We start from the raw sequence: 12,258 nt of genomic DNA, 5'->3' as shown, positions 1-12,258 counted from the left end.
TTTTATTCTTTCCCTTTGAACTACTTTTATATCCAATGTAAGAATCCTCTTTTTCTTTATTTCTTTCTCATTTTTTATTTATTGACTCATTTTGAGTCGTGGTAATATCTCTTGAGCTGGTTTTCTAATTCTCTGTTTAAAAATTTGTCAATCATATTTCTCACCCCAAAAGCCATCTTTTCAGCTTTTCCCTTTTCGTACTGCGTCCCACAGTTTCATGGATGAAATGTTCTCTTGGAGGCACACCTCGAGCGTTTGTACATTTTTCTCCTGTTTCTTGCACTAACTCTGCCCTATAATGTGACGTCTGCTCTAATTGCTCAGATGTATGTCTGTATCTTGAATGGCTAAATATTTCCATGTGTCTCATGATTTCTCTCCCACACAGGAGAGGTCAGAGGGTTATCTAGTGGGGGGTTCTGAGAGAGGGTGTAGGAGCTCCTGTTTGAATCTTTCAAGCCCAGTCAAAGGGAGGAGGGAAAAGATTAGATTTACTGTGGTTTTCCTTTGCCAAATGAGCATCCATGAGCCACAGCAAGAGGCCCCCAGGCAGGGGGTTTCACCTCTGTGTTGAAGAGTGTCTGTTTCTGTTGGTTGTGGCAGCACCAAGTTAATGGGAGTAGTGTCCTCCTTCTCTATTAGCTGTGATGGCCGAGGGTGAGAGATGTTTAATGGTCTCGGCCCTCGAGAACGAGTGTGTGCTTGCAGTGCTTCCTAATACGTAAGAGAGAAACTAAGTTTAAAGACTGCAGCAGAGAATTCCCTGGGACTGAGGGCAGCTCTGTACAGAGAATTAGATGCCACCAGCTCCCCTACCTGGCCACCAATTTGTCATGCCCAGATTACCGCCTTGTGTGGATCAGGGTCAAACTGACTCAGCCCAAAGCATTCTCTTTTGTTCTCTTCACTCCTATTTGTGTCTGAAGTTCAAATTTGGAGAACTCTGGGGTTCGGGGTACCGAGGTGAAAGCATGAAGTTTGGCTTGTTTTGGAGCATAGAAAGACGACCCTCCCAGACCAATCCCCAAAGCACCCCGCACCCTTCGGGGCCACATCCACCCTAATCTCAACTCGGGCGGTGAGAAGTGGCAAAGATGAAATTTCACCTTCCTGCCCTGTCCCGGAGGTGAGGGGTTCCTTGGAACTGGGGGGCCTTTTGCTTTGAGAAGAGGTACCCAGGAGGTGTGGAGAAATGCTGACTGTGCATGATGGAGACAAAGGACCACAGGCCAGCCTTGGCTGGGAGAGCTGCTGCAGGGCCCACACTCCCCTTGCCCAGCACGCGGCTGGGCAGATTGGCCGTCTGAGCCAAGGCCCGCCTTGGTGGCCAGGCCCAGGGAGCACACCCGCACCCTCAGGAGGGCAAAGGGGTTCTGGGGCAGGTCCTGGACCGCTGTTTGTTAGCAGTGGGATCTGGTCAAGCTACCGAGCTTCGGTCTCCGCTCTGATATGTGAGGATAAGCATTCCGTTTCGTCATCGTGTGATACATCAGCAAGCTTCTTGCTATACCATGAGGGGCACATATGGGGCTCTCAGTTCATAAATGCAAACTCCTTCATAAATACACACCGGGGCAGAACAGCACAGGAGTTAGGAGCACACGTGCTGGCTTTGAACTACCTGGTGTAAAACTTCTGGATTTGTCCTCACCGGCTGTACGTCCTGAGTAACTCAGCCTCTCTTTGAGTCTTCGGTTTCTCGTTTGTAAAATAGAGGACTCCCTGCTTCATCGAGCATTAAAGGAGATGTGTATGTAAAACCCCAAGCATACTGCCTGACACACAGGAACAATTCAATAAAAGGTACTTATTACTAATTTCAAAAACCCCTAGCACTTCCAGTTCTTGGTATCTACCCCAGAGAAGCAATAACACAAGTGTGCAAGGATGTTGATTGCAGAGTTGTTTGTAATACAGTATGACAAACTGGAACAACCTAAATGCTCCTTGACAGGGCAGTGGAGAAACAGACGAGGCCGTGCCCTCCCACGGAACGCTGTGCTGCAGCTTGAAAGAACAGGCAGCCCTGTGTGTACTAACAGGGGCCGAGCTCCAAACCCATCGGGGAGGGAGAGAAAAGCAGTGGAATAACACATTTGCCATCATGGTATTTTGGAAACTGTGATTGTGGAGGAAAAACCCTCCACAATATAAATCTACGTGCGGGGCTGGCTTCATGGGCTTGTGACCGAATGCTGGGTATATGAAGCATTCTTAATCATTTTGAAATTTTTGAAATTCTTAATCATTTAACCTTTGGACTGTTTTGCGAGTGAGGTCTGTTGGGACGCTGGAGCAAGCACATGAACAGGGGAGATGCGGCATAGCAGTGTGGACTGGCATCTGGACTCTGATTGGTGGTGGTGATGGCGGCAGTCACAGGAAGGCCTCCGAGACCTAGGAACAGTGAAGGGACCTGCAGTAGGTGACCAGCTTACCTGTCCATCCCTGGAGCCTGTCCCTGCAGCGTCTGCACAAATATTTACTCTTTGACCTGAGTGCCAGGATGAGAACGGCTGATGCCCCAGCAGTCAACTTTTGTCAGTAAATTACTACAAAATAAAAGCATACGTGTGGACATTGCAGTGAAGCATATCAGGGAGTTATTAGAATCTTCAAATTCTGCAGAATCTCTGTTTTTGTGAACTGCTACCATATTGCAAAGCCAATATCCACAAGTGTAGATATAAAAATCGTCCCATTGGGTGGAAAAGAACAGTATTTTCATAGGAAGCTAGAGAAGAACCAATTACTAATGAGTGAGACAATTTTAAAATTAATTTTTCCTGGTAATTGAAGATACAGTGATTGATGGAATGCATAAACAGGCATTTTGAATTATATTCAAATGATGTCTCTTGTATGACCTCCACAAGTTGCAGGAAATGTCAGGGGAAACATTAAAATACCATTGTGGAAATTTGCATTGAAAATTCAGACTTACACAAACTGGTTCTTGGGGAGAGTTAAATCTTTTTAGAAAAATTGTTCCATGGAAATCACCAGCTCTCCAAGTACTAAAATTTGTATTTTGAAATAATTATCAGAAATTTATTCCAATGCCGTCGGAGTCTGTAAAAAACTCTTCAGATCCCCAGTAACAGTTGCATGAGCAGAAAGATCATTCTCAAAGTAAGAATGAGCAAATATTGTTTGCGATCTTGCACTTGCCAAGGCTGATTGACATCACTTCCCATTCTATCAGTTGGAGATGGAGTTGCTAAAAGTATCAATTTCGATAGTTTAAGAAATGAATTTGCAGAAATTTGCAGAAAAGAGAGCCAGAAAAATCTTATCATCAATCAAAATGTCCACGTTAATAAATTATTACTTGCTGTATTATATAAAATTATGGCACCAAAAGTTTTTCTTTTTGCAATTTGTAAGTTATGTTGTTACTCAAGCAGTCATATTGTCCCTATTGCGTCTTAGAAGTAGCAGAGTTTTTTAAAGGAAAAAGATTTGACTTTTAGTGTATCTCAGTGTATCATCTCCGCTGGTAAATGATGCCCATGTGCTACGAGGGACCTCAAGTTTGATCTCTTGGTTAAGGTGCTGTCTTCTTGGTTCTCTGTTGAATGGTTACTGCTTTTCCCATTATAATTAATTCTTGTGGGGAGATGCTTCGAGACTGTGCAGATATCCTGTTTCTTATCACACTTTTGCCCACTAATTTTAGCATCTATCGCCAATACTTGCCTGCAACAGTTATTACTGTGGAGTTTGACTAATGGTGACTTTCTATTTCCATCATTTCTTCCATATCTGTTAATTGAAATTCCATAGTAAGGAAGAGTTGTCCCTTCTCCCCCGTTTATTTATTTACTCAATGAGTTATGTATATCAGCATGGACTTAGGGATGTATGTTTTATTGTAAGGGTTACAATCTATTACTATTATTTATTTTCTTACTTAAATTGTCCCAGGTTTGGCCACTGGGAGCTCCTTCAAGCTGACTCTGGGACATTTCAATGTGCCCCCATTCCTTGAGCCCTTTGTTGCTTTCTAGCACCAAAAGATTTTTCCCTGCCCCAGCCGAGCTCTCCTTCTTCATGCAATTTCAGGGTGAATTCAAATGGGCAACTCTTTAAAAACTCTGGAACCAGAAGATTAAACAAGCGTGTGTCTCGTGATGTGCCCACGTCACATGCAGTATGTTCTCTGGGTGGCTGTGATGATCTGAGAAGGGGCTTGTGGTCACATGAATCCCAGGGTGTGTGTGTGGACATGCATGTTTATCATTATGGAAATGGGCGCTCTTCTTAATCCTGCCGCCATGATGGGTACTTACTGTCTGGAGCATCTTTCCCCAGCCTGAATGGAACGGAGGGATTCCAAGGGACTGCTTGGGTCTGGGAGGTCTGGCTCTGAGCTGGAACTGGACCCTGCTTCTCTGTTCCCCTGACTCTACCCTGAACACAAAGGAGCGTCCAGTGTGGGGACCTCTCTGATCTGGGCTCAGCCCGCCCGCCTCACCGTGATCGAAGGCAGAGCTCTAACTGCTACCACATGATGCAGCGCCAGCGCCCTTTTCCTGAGAAATAAACCTGTTTCGCCAGGAAAGAAATCTAGGTCTCTAAGCAGTGACCTTGACTGAGGATAAAATGTCAATATTCCGAATGTTTTAAGTTAAAAGAAAAATATACAACAAAACTCCCCCGAATTTTCTTGGATAATGGTGGTGGTAGATAGAATTTTGAGGATGAAGTATATATAAAATTATAAAGGCACTGACTATAAATCTAAAGTCTCATTGTTTAGAGTTATAGAACACTTATAATACCTCATAATTTTATGGTGGTTTATACATGGACTGCTTTAATTTATGGCCAAATTCAGCTAAACATAAAGGTATAGTTTATTCATGTAATACTTAAAATTTTACCAATTAAGTTTATATGTAACTTTTAAATTTTGTTACTAAAGGAAGTAAACTCTGCTGCCCAGTGAGCTCTCCATCCTCTTCTGGGTTTCTGGCAGTCACGAGAAGCACGCTTGAGAAACTCACTGTCTCTAGTACTCAGAGCCCTCGTGGCATCAGGAAGGAGCAGAGGGAAAATGAGGGGAACCCCTCTCCCTAGCTGCCGCCCAAAACAAGTTGAATAAATGTTTGCCAAGTAGAATCCGGTTTAAGAAGGACCAAGTTCTGCACTCTCACTGATGGGCGTGTCTGCTTCCCGTGCTGTTTAATTCCCTTCATTTGGAGAAAACCTTCTCTATGCTTTCACATTTGTCAATTTTCGCTTTTTCCAAATTTTGGCCATTTTAATTCATTCACTCAACAAACGTGTACTGAGTCCTTCTATATATTAGGAACAATTGGTGTCTCAGAGAGCAGGAGGAGGCACTGAGATCTGGGTGCCTGAATCCACCCTCTACAACAGGTTTGTGTGGACCCCAAGGAGGGGACGAGCCCAGAGAATGACCCTCTGTCGTCTCCACGTCCTCGATCGTAGCTCTGCCTGGGAAGTCAGACACTGGGGCTGAGGAATCGGAGGCTTTTGTGCTAAAATCTGTCTTTCACCTGTTTAAATTACAATACTGAATAATTACGTATGTGTAAAAACTGTCAAAAGTACACTTAAATCGTACCTTTGCCGTGTGCTAAAATTACTTGGCATCATGACCTATTTGTACATCATTTGAACCAAATATCTCAGCCTGGAAATGTAAACGTGGTTTTGTTTTTGCTCTGCAGGTTAAGTCCGCAGACGTCTGCAACGAATATGATTGCAAGTGTGAAGGTGACATGATTTACTTAAATCAGGCAATTTCTCCATTACAGCGCAGAAGCCTCAACTCGTAAAGACACTCTTCAGCAGATGAACTATAACGTCGCCCGGCATCCGTCATATTAGGTGATTTGAAAGGAAAGAACAATTATAAAAATGAATGTAATTCCCTGTTGAAGATTAAAAAAATCCAGTTTTTGCAGCAGGGGGTGGTTAATTTTCCCCAGATAAAAACAGGTTTCACAGCAATTCTGCTGCTATAACACTCCACGTGCAAAACGTAAGAAGAAAAGGTTCCAGCCAAGGCAGACAGGAGCAGGAATTAGCAGTTTGGGGGGCGGGAAGCAGGCTTCCCCTCCAGCATCGGAGGTTATTTTCTTCCCCACAGGAACAGCTCTGTTGCCATAAACCTGCTGGTGTGCCCCCACCCCCCCACTTACCCGGGGTCTGAGCTGCTTTCAATTAGCAGGGATTATTAACCTGGAAACATTTTAAACCGCTGCCGAAGCTGCTTTCCTGCGTTATGAGCTGAGCTAGAGCTGTCACAATAAAAGCTGATTGATTAGCAAAGAATGTACTCACAGCAACTGATGCCCAGGGCCGTTCTCCACGCATTTCACAGCCTCCCCTGCCCCCGAATTTTGCGTTTTCATTCTGAGATTAACCTTGGTTTCTCTCTGGCACCTTCTACAGCCTGCAGGCTCTCAACTTCCCACTCCTCTGCCTGCCCTGGACCTGCTCTGTCTTCAAGCCCAGTCTCCCGCCTGGCCCCGGAGGAGGTGACCCCCAGGCTCGAGGGGGAGGCTCCCAGAGGAAGGCTGTGACATTCCTGCCTTATCAGCCTTTTTCATTGGTGTTTTTCAGAATAACAGCAACAATAACACATCTTCAAAGAGCAGAGGCCACAGGGGTGGACGGATGGGGTGGAGGCAGGTGACCGCATCCCGTTGGAGGGTTTCAAACACTGACGGCATTTACCCTGAAGCCTCCGCTGGTCCTCAATGGTCTTACCTTCTACTGATCTTTCTTAAGTCTTCTTGGGTGAATCTCTTGTTTCTCCAACTAAACTAATTAATTTATTTGATAACGCATACTATTTGGTTAGCAGTGTACTAAGCTTATATATATATAACACACTAGTATATATATGTACATATAACACACTTTTACCAAATATTCATTATATAAATGTATTTTCATATTATGTGATATTTATATATAATATATAATACTTATATTGTTATATATACATATATATACTCATACAAGCATATATAATACTATGTTATATAGTATTATATAATACTTATATATAATGCTTATATATATCATTTAATATATTTATATATATCATTTAATTCTAGCAACAATACTCTTAGTTAACCAGAGTTAATACAATTTTTTTAAGGTTTTTTTTTTTTTTTTGGTGAGGAAGATTGGCCCTGAGCTAACATCTGTTGCCTATCTTCCTTTTTTTTAATCCCCAAAGCCCCAGTGCATAGTTGTATATCCTAGTTGTAAGTCCTTCTAGTTCTTCTATGTGGGATGCTGCCACAGCATGGCCTGATGAGCAGCAATATGTACCCACCTGGGATCCGAACCTGTGAACTCCAGCTGCTGAAGCAGAATGCAGGAACCTAACCACTCCTCCGGGCCTGCCCCTAATACCCCCATTTTTATGGATGAGTAAACCGAGGCTTGTAAGTGGTTGAGGCTGACTTCAAAATGCGGCAGGACGCTAAGCACCATGCTGCTCTTTGTCCAAACCTGTCCCTGCCCCCAGCTTCACACTGCTTCTCTGTCACAGGAGGGTTGGGACTGGATCCTCCATTCCTTCCCAGGCTGTTTGTTTTTTTAATCCATCGGCTTCTTCAACACACGTTTGCCGTGTGCTTGCCTTGTGCCTGGCGCGGTCCGGGCTCTGGGGACAGCGATGAACTAGTCCCACCAGCTTCCTCCTCCAGTGGGGACGGGGCTCAACTGGTTTTGACCCGTTGGCAAGGGCAAGGTCAGCCTCTGCTCCTCCATCGGCCTCCCAGGCTCACTCAGGAGCACGGCTGGGGGCTGCAGGCCTGCTAAGGAAGTGCGGGCCCTGAGTCAGGCTCGTTTCCCGCCTGCGAGAGGATGCTCTGAGGTACGCGTGACGCAGCGGCCGCGCGGGGTCAGCCGCCAGACCGGCCTGAATGCATGTGCCCGCGTAGACGGGAAGGCAGGCTGCTCATCTTGGCCGAAAGGAGAGCTCCAGCTGCAGAAGCTCAGCAGATCCACCACAGCCCACGTTGGGTGGCCTGGAAGGAAGAGGCTGGGTTTTCTCCTTGGACACACAGGGGCTGCCTTCAGCCCCCTGCTGCCCTTTTGCCAGACAGAGAGGGGCCGGAGTTCAGGCCAGGGTGGGGGGCGGGGGGAGCGGCTCCCCGAGAGGCGGGGCCGGGGTGAGACGGACCAAAGTCATTTCTGGATTATGACTCAAAGCAGAGACGAGAAGCATTTATTCCCTGCGGAGCAGAGCCGGCTCTGTAGTGCTGAATGGAGAGGTGAGGTATTACACCTGTTATCTTTTGAACTAACTGCTATTGCGTGTCCCATGACCAGCCATGGCAGGGTTTTTGTTCCCATGAATGAATGGGCTATAAATCTGTCGCAGTTGACACTGGCAGCACTACTAGAGGGTGTAAAGAGAAAATGTGCCGAAGAATCTTGTGGTCTTGGCTTGCCTGGAAAATGAGTTCAATAAAATGGAGGTGCTCAGTGCTTATTTATAGGGCAAACCGATCCATCGAGCACTGGCCGTCAGAATCTAACTTAGTGCGTTCTCATTTACACCCCCCCCCGGGACGGCACATCCCCCGCCGCCCAGCCGCTCCGGGGGCGCAGCCGCCGGCCCGGGAGGAGCGGCTCTGCTCGGTGTCTCAGGTCCAGGAGCCGTCAGGGGTGGCCGCTGGAGGGGCTTCGTTTTGAGTTGGTCACAAGCAGGAAAACCCGAGACTGTGAACAGTTCTCTACTTACCTTTCAGTTTTGAGGGTGAGTGACAGAAAATGGGATAAAATTAATTGCCATTTTTCAGGCCCCTGAAACAATAAATTTCATCAACCATAAATTTAGAGCTGGGTTAAGTGCTGAAAACAATTTCTTGCTAATTTTTCCCTTAATTGCATTCCCAAGAAGGAGGTTTGGTGCTTACTGGTGGGATTATTATATAAAAATTATTTGTTAGGAAGCACAATGAATAGTAAATCAGAAGCTTACCTGAGACAGGGTCACTGTTCCCCACAATTCCTCCTCCCCCCACTCAGGCCATCTCCAGCAAGGGCCTCGGCAAATAGGAGGATACGGGTCACTGTGCCCGCTGTCCCCTCGCCCCTGCGCCACCACCCTGCGGAGACTGTGTGGATTCAGTGAGATGCCTCACGTCCTGAAAGGGACAGTGTGAGTCACGCGTGGTAGGAAGCGAGGGGACAAGTGGAATGACCACTGTGCGGCCTCCCTGACCCATTTACTTTGTTGGGGGTCCACGTTGAGGCCGGCGAGCTGCAGTGGAGGCCAGCGGACAGCCACACCCTGTTGGTGGAGGAAGTTGAGAGATGGCAGCGTCGTGTCGCAAACCGCTGGGGTGGAGTGAAAGTCTGCTCCTGTCTCACCTTGGGTGCTGAGAGCTACGTCCCAGGGAGAGATCCTCCAGCGGGAAGGGCTTGTTGGGGTGGAGGGTCTGAGAGTTGGTGCGGCCTCGGTGAGGGGCAGTGGCTGCGGGTTATCACAAGCTGCTGGAGGTGATCTGTTAGCTTCTAGTTCTGTGGGCGCTAGGCCTGGCTCCATGCAGGATGGAGGCTTGTCCTCCTGTCCCCGCCGTCTGTGTCCCTTCAGGACTGGAGGAGGCCCACCAGCCTGGATCAGTCTCCTTGGCATTTTCCAGGTGAAGAGAGGGTGATTGATTCGCTTGACAGAACCAGCCAGAGACAGAGCCTGGCCAGAGCCTGTGCCCGTCGAGAGCGCCTGGTGACTGAAACTGTGGTTTTGGCGCCATTCGGGGAGAAGGCAAGGGGCCGAGGGTGGTTCTGATGTGACGAGCACACAGGACTGCGCCTCAGCGGATGGTGGGCATCTGCTTCTGTCCCTTTGAAATGGCGCCTCCCGTCACAGGCCGATGATGGCCGTGGCGGCGGGGCCCTCCGGCTGTTTGGTGCCGGGCTGTGCTGCCGTCTGGGACAGTGGGTCTTCCACTGTTGGCCTGCGGAAGGGGAAGGGAGGCCTTGAGGAAGAGATGTGGCATCCGGGCTCTGAGAGTCTTCCCAGGGACAGGCAGGAGGGGCAAGTGGACACCGCAGGACAGAACAATATGGCACATTGTCACTGTACCCGGGAGGCAGGGTCCAAAGTCGGTGGGCTGAGCAAGGTAAAACTAGAAAAAAGCCACAATCCCCTTGCAGGCCTGCCGGGGAGGCTCTGCCTTAGAGAGCGACCCGGAGTCCAGCAGGGGCTGCTGTCACTCTGGGGCTGGAACAGAATGCTGCATCTCTGCCCATGCCTAGAGTCACATTCGGCTTGGTGACACATCAGGCCACGTGGGCTTCAGAAGAGCTGAGACCCCAGCTGAGGGACCCGCAGATTCCAGTCTTGTTTTCCAGGTCCCCCGAGGCGGAGCGAGGACAGCCCAGCCGAAGCTGACCTTTTCTCATGGGCGCTGTGTGAGAGGTGGGCGCTGCCCGGGGGGAAGCCGGGCGCCTTGTCTGGGGTTTGTTGGCAGGAGCTCAGAGCTCAGAGGAGGGGTCACTGAGGGCTGACAGCAAAAGTGAGGGACTGAGCCCCAGGGACCTGGGGTGAGGAGCAGAGCAGGAGGATGCTGAGTCCCTGCCTGTGGGCAGCCCGGCCTGGAGGGGAAGCCACGCCAGTGCCGGCCGAGCGGACGTGCAGGCTACAAGTCATTCCCATAGCAAGTGCCTCGGGGGTCCACGTGGAAAGAACAAAAGTAAAACAGTGCTTTCCGAGTATAGGAGTAATACAAATTTGCTTTTGAACATTGGAAAATACCGAGAAGTTTCAAGAAGAAAATAAAAACTGCCTGTAATCCCACTACCCAGAGATAAACATTGTTAGATTTTTATGCATTTCTTTACACGCCCATGGGCATTTGGATGTATTATTATTTTTTCAAAATTGGGATTCTACTATACATATAGTTTTTATGTCTTGCTTTTTCCCTTTCACATATTATAAACATTTCCCATGTCCTTAATGGTTTTCACAAACTTTACTTTTTTAATTTTAAGAATTCACAAAATTGCATTTTATGGATGTACAATATCATTTAACCATTTCCTTCTTGGTAAACTTTGAGTTGTTTCTAGTTTTTTGACGTTACCAGTGAAGTTCCCAGGGACAGGCAGGAGGGGCAAGTGGACACCGCAGGGCTGAGCAAGGTAAAACTAGAAAAAAGTTACAAATATCCTGTAACATTAATCATTGGGTGCACCTCTGGGCTTTCCATACAGTGAATTCCTAGAAGAGGAATCCTATATGGTGAGGCCCCTTTATTTTGAAAATTTGCCCCCAGGGGAGGTCGGTCTGGCGAGACGTGTGTGAGAGTGGCAGCCTTGCTTTCCAGACGGGAGATGGTCTGTACCAAGCTGCCTGTTTGATAGATGCAAATACTTAAAATTGGAATTTCTTTTATGATTGAGGTTGGATAAATTTTCGTACGTCTCTTGCATATGTGTATTTCTTCGGTGAACTGTTTGATAGTTTGCCCATCTTTTTCTTGAGGAGTAAGTCTTTGAAAGAGCGCTGTGCAGCATGAAGATATCACCTGTCCAGCATGAACTCTTCACTCTCCTGGTGGGGCTGAGAAGGAAACCTGGAGCGTTGGGGTTCGGGCCAGGCCTTGGAGAGTTGGGGACGTTTTGACAGCTGGGTCTTACATCCGTCCAAAAGGTCCCTGCTCGGGTGAGCCACGTGAGGAACACTCTCGGGAAAAACACAATTCACTTTGTGCCTTTAACAAAATAAGTCTGGTGAGCTAGGGTAAAATATTTTTGGTGTTGGTCTCTGCTGAAAATAACACGTAAATGACCACAAACACTGAAGAAAGGAGGCATCCGACAGGCTTCAGAAACAAGGCGACTCGGCTTCCCTCTAACGTCCTTCCTTGACCATCGCCTTGGTCTGGGAGGCAGAGGGTTGGGGAAAAAAATATGACAAGGCTTAGGGGAACTTCTGGTTTTTCACTGCTTTGCCTGTGTGTGTGCCTACGCGTGTGTGCGAGAGTGTTGGATCCCAGAGCCCAACCAGCTGGGCGTTTTATGGGGATCTGGCTCCCCTCGTTTTGTGGGGGCAGGTCTGGTTTTAAGCACGCCCAGCACCCCCTTTTTAATGGGGCTGCCCTGTGTTTTCAGTGTTTGCACACATGTGGGGCTGGGAAGTACTTCAGCGGCTGGTCCGAATTTGGGCCAACTCTGGTTGGCTCCGTGGTCAGCTGCTGACGATCGCTACAGCATTTCAGAGGGTGTTGGCAAGGCAGTCATGCAATCAAC

At 47.7% G+C, this 12,258-nt stretch overlaps 1 long non-coding RNA gene across 2 annotated transcripts in view; it reads left to right on the top strand.

Moving 5' to 3' along the window:
• LOC138915692 (uncharacterized) overlaps positions 1 to 12,258 on the top strand; it is a 170,535-nt gene that overhangs the window by 104,483 nt on the left and 53,794 nt on the right. The window contains exon 5 of one of the 2 annotated variants that reach the window (XR_011421806.1): positions 5,700 to 5,859. The exons of the other annotated variant lie outside the window; for it this stretch is intronic. This is a non-coding gene — a long non-coding RNA (uncharacterized lncRNA). The remainder of the gene's footprint in view (positions 1 to 5,699; positions 5,860 to 12,258) is intronic. 2 annotated transcript variants of the gene reach the window in all.

The sequence above is a fragment of the Equus caballus genome, chromosome 10 (genome assembly GCF_041296265.1).
Source record: "Equus caballus isolate H_3958 breed thoroughbred chromosome 10, TB-T2T, whole genome shotgun sequence".
Classification (NCBI taxonomy): Eukaryota; Metazoa; Chordata; class Mammalia; order Perissodactyla; family Equidae; genus Equus; species Equus caballus.
The sequence above is the reverse complement of the archived record's forward strand: the minus strand, read 5'-3'. Positions and strand labels throughout refer to the sequence as shown.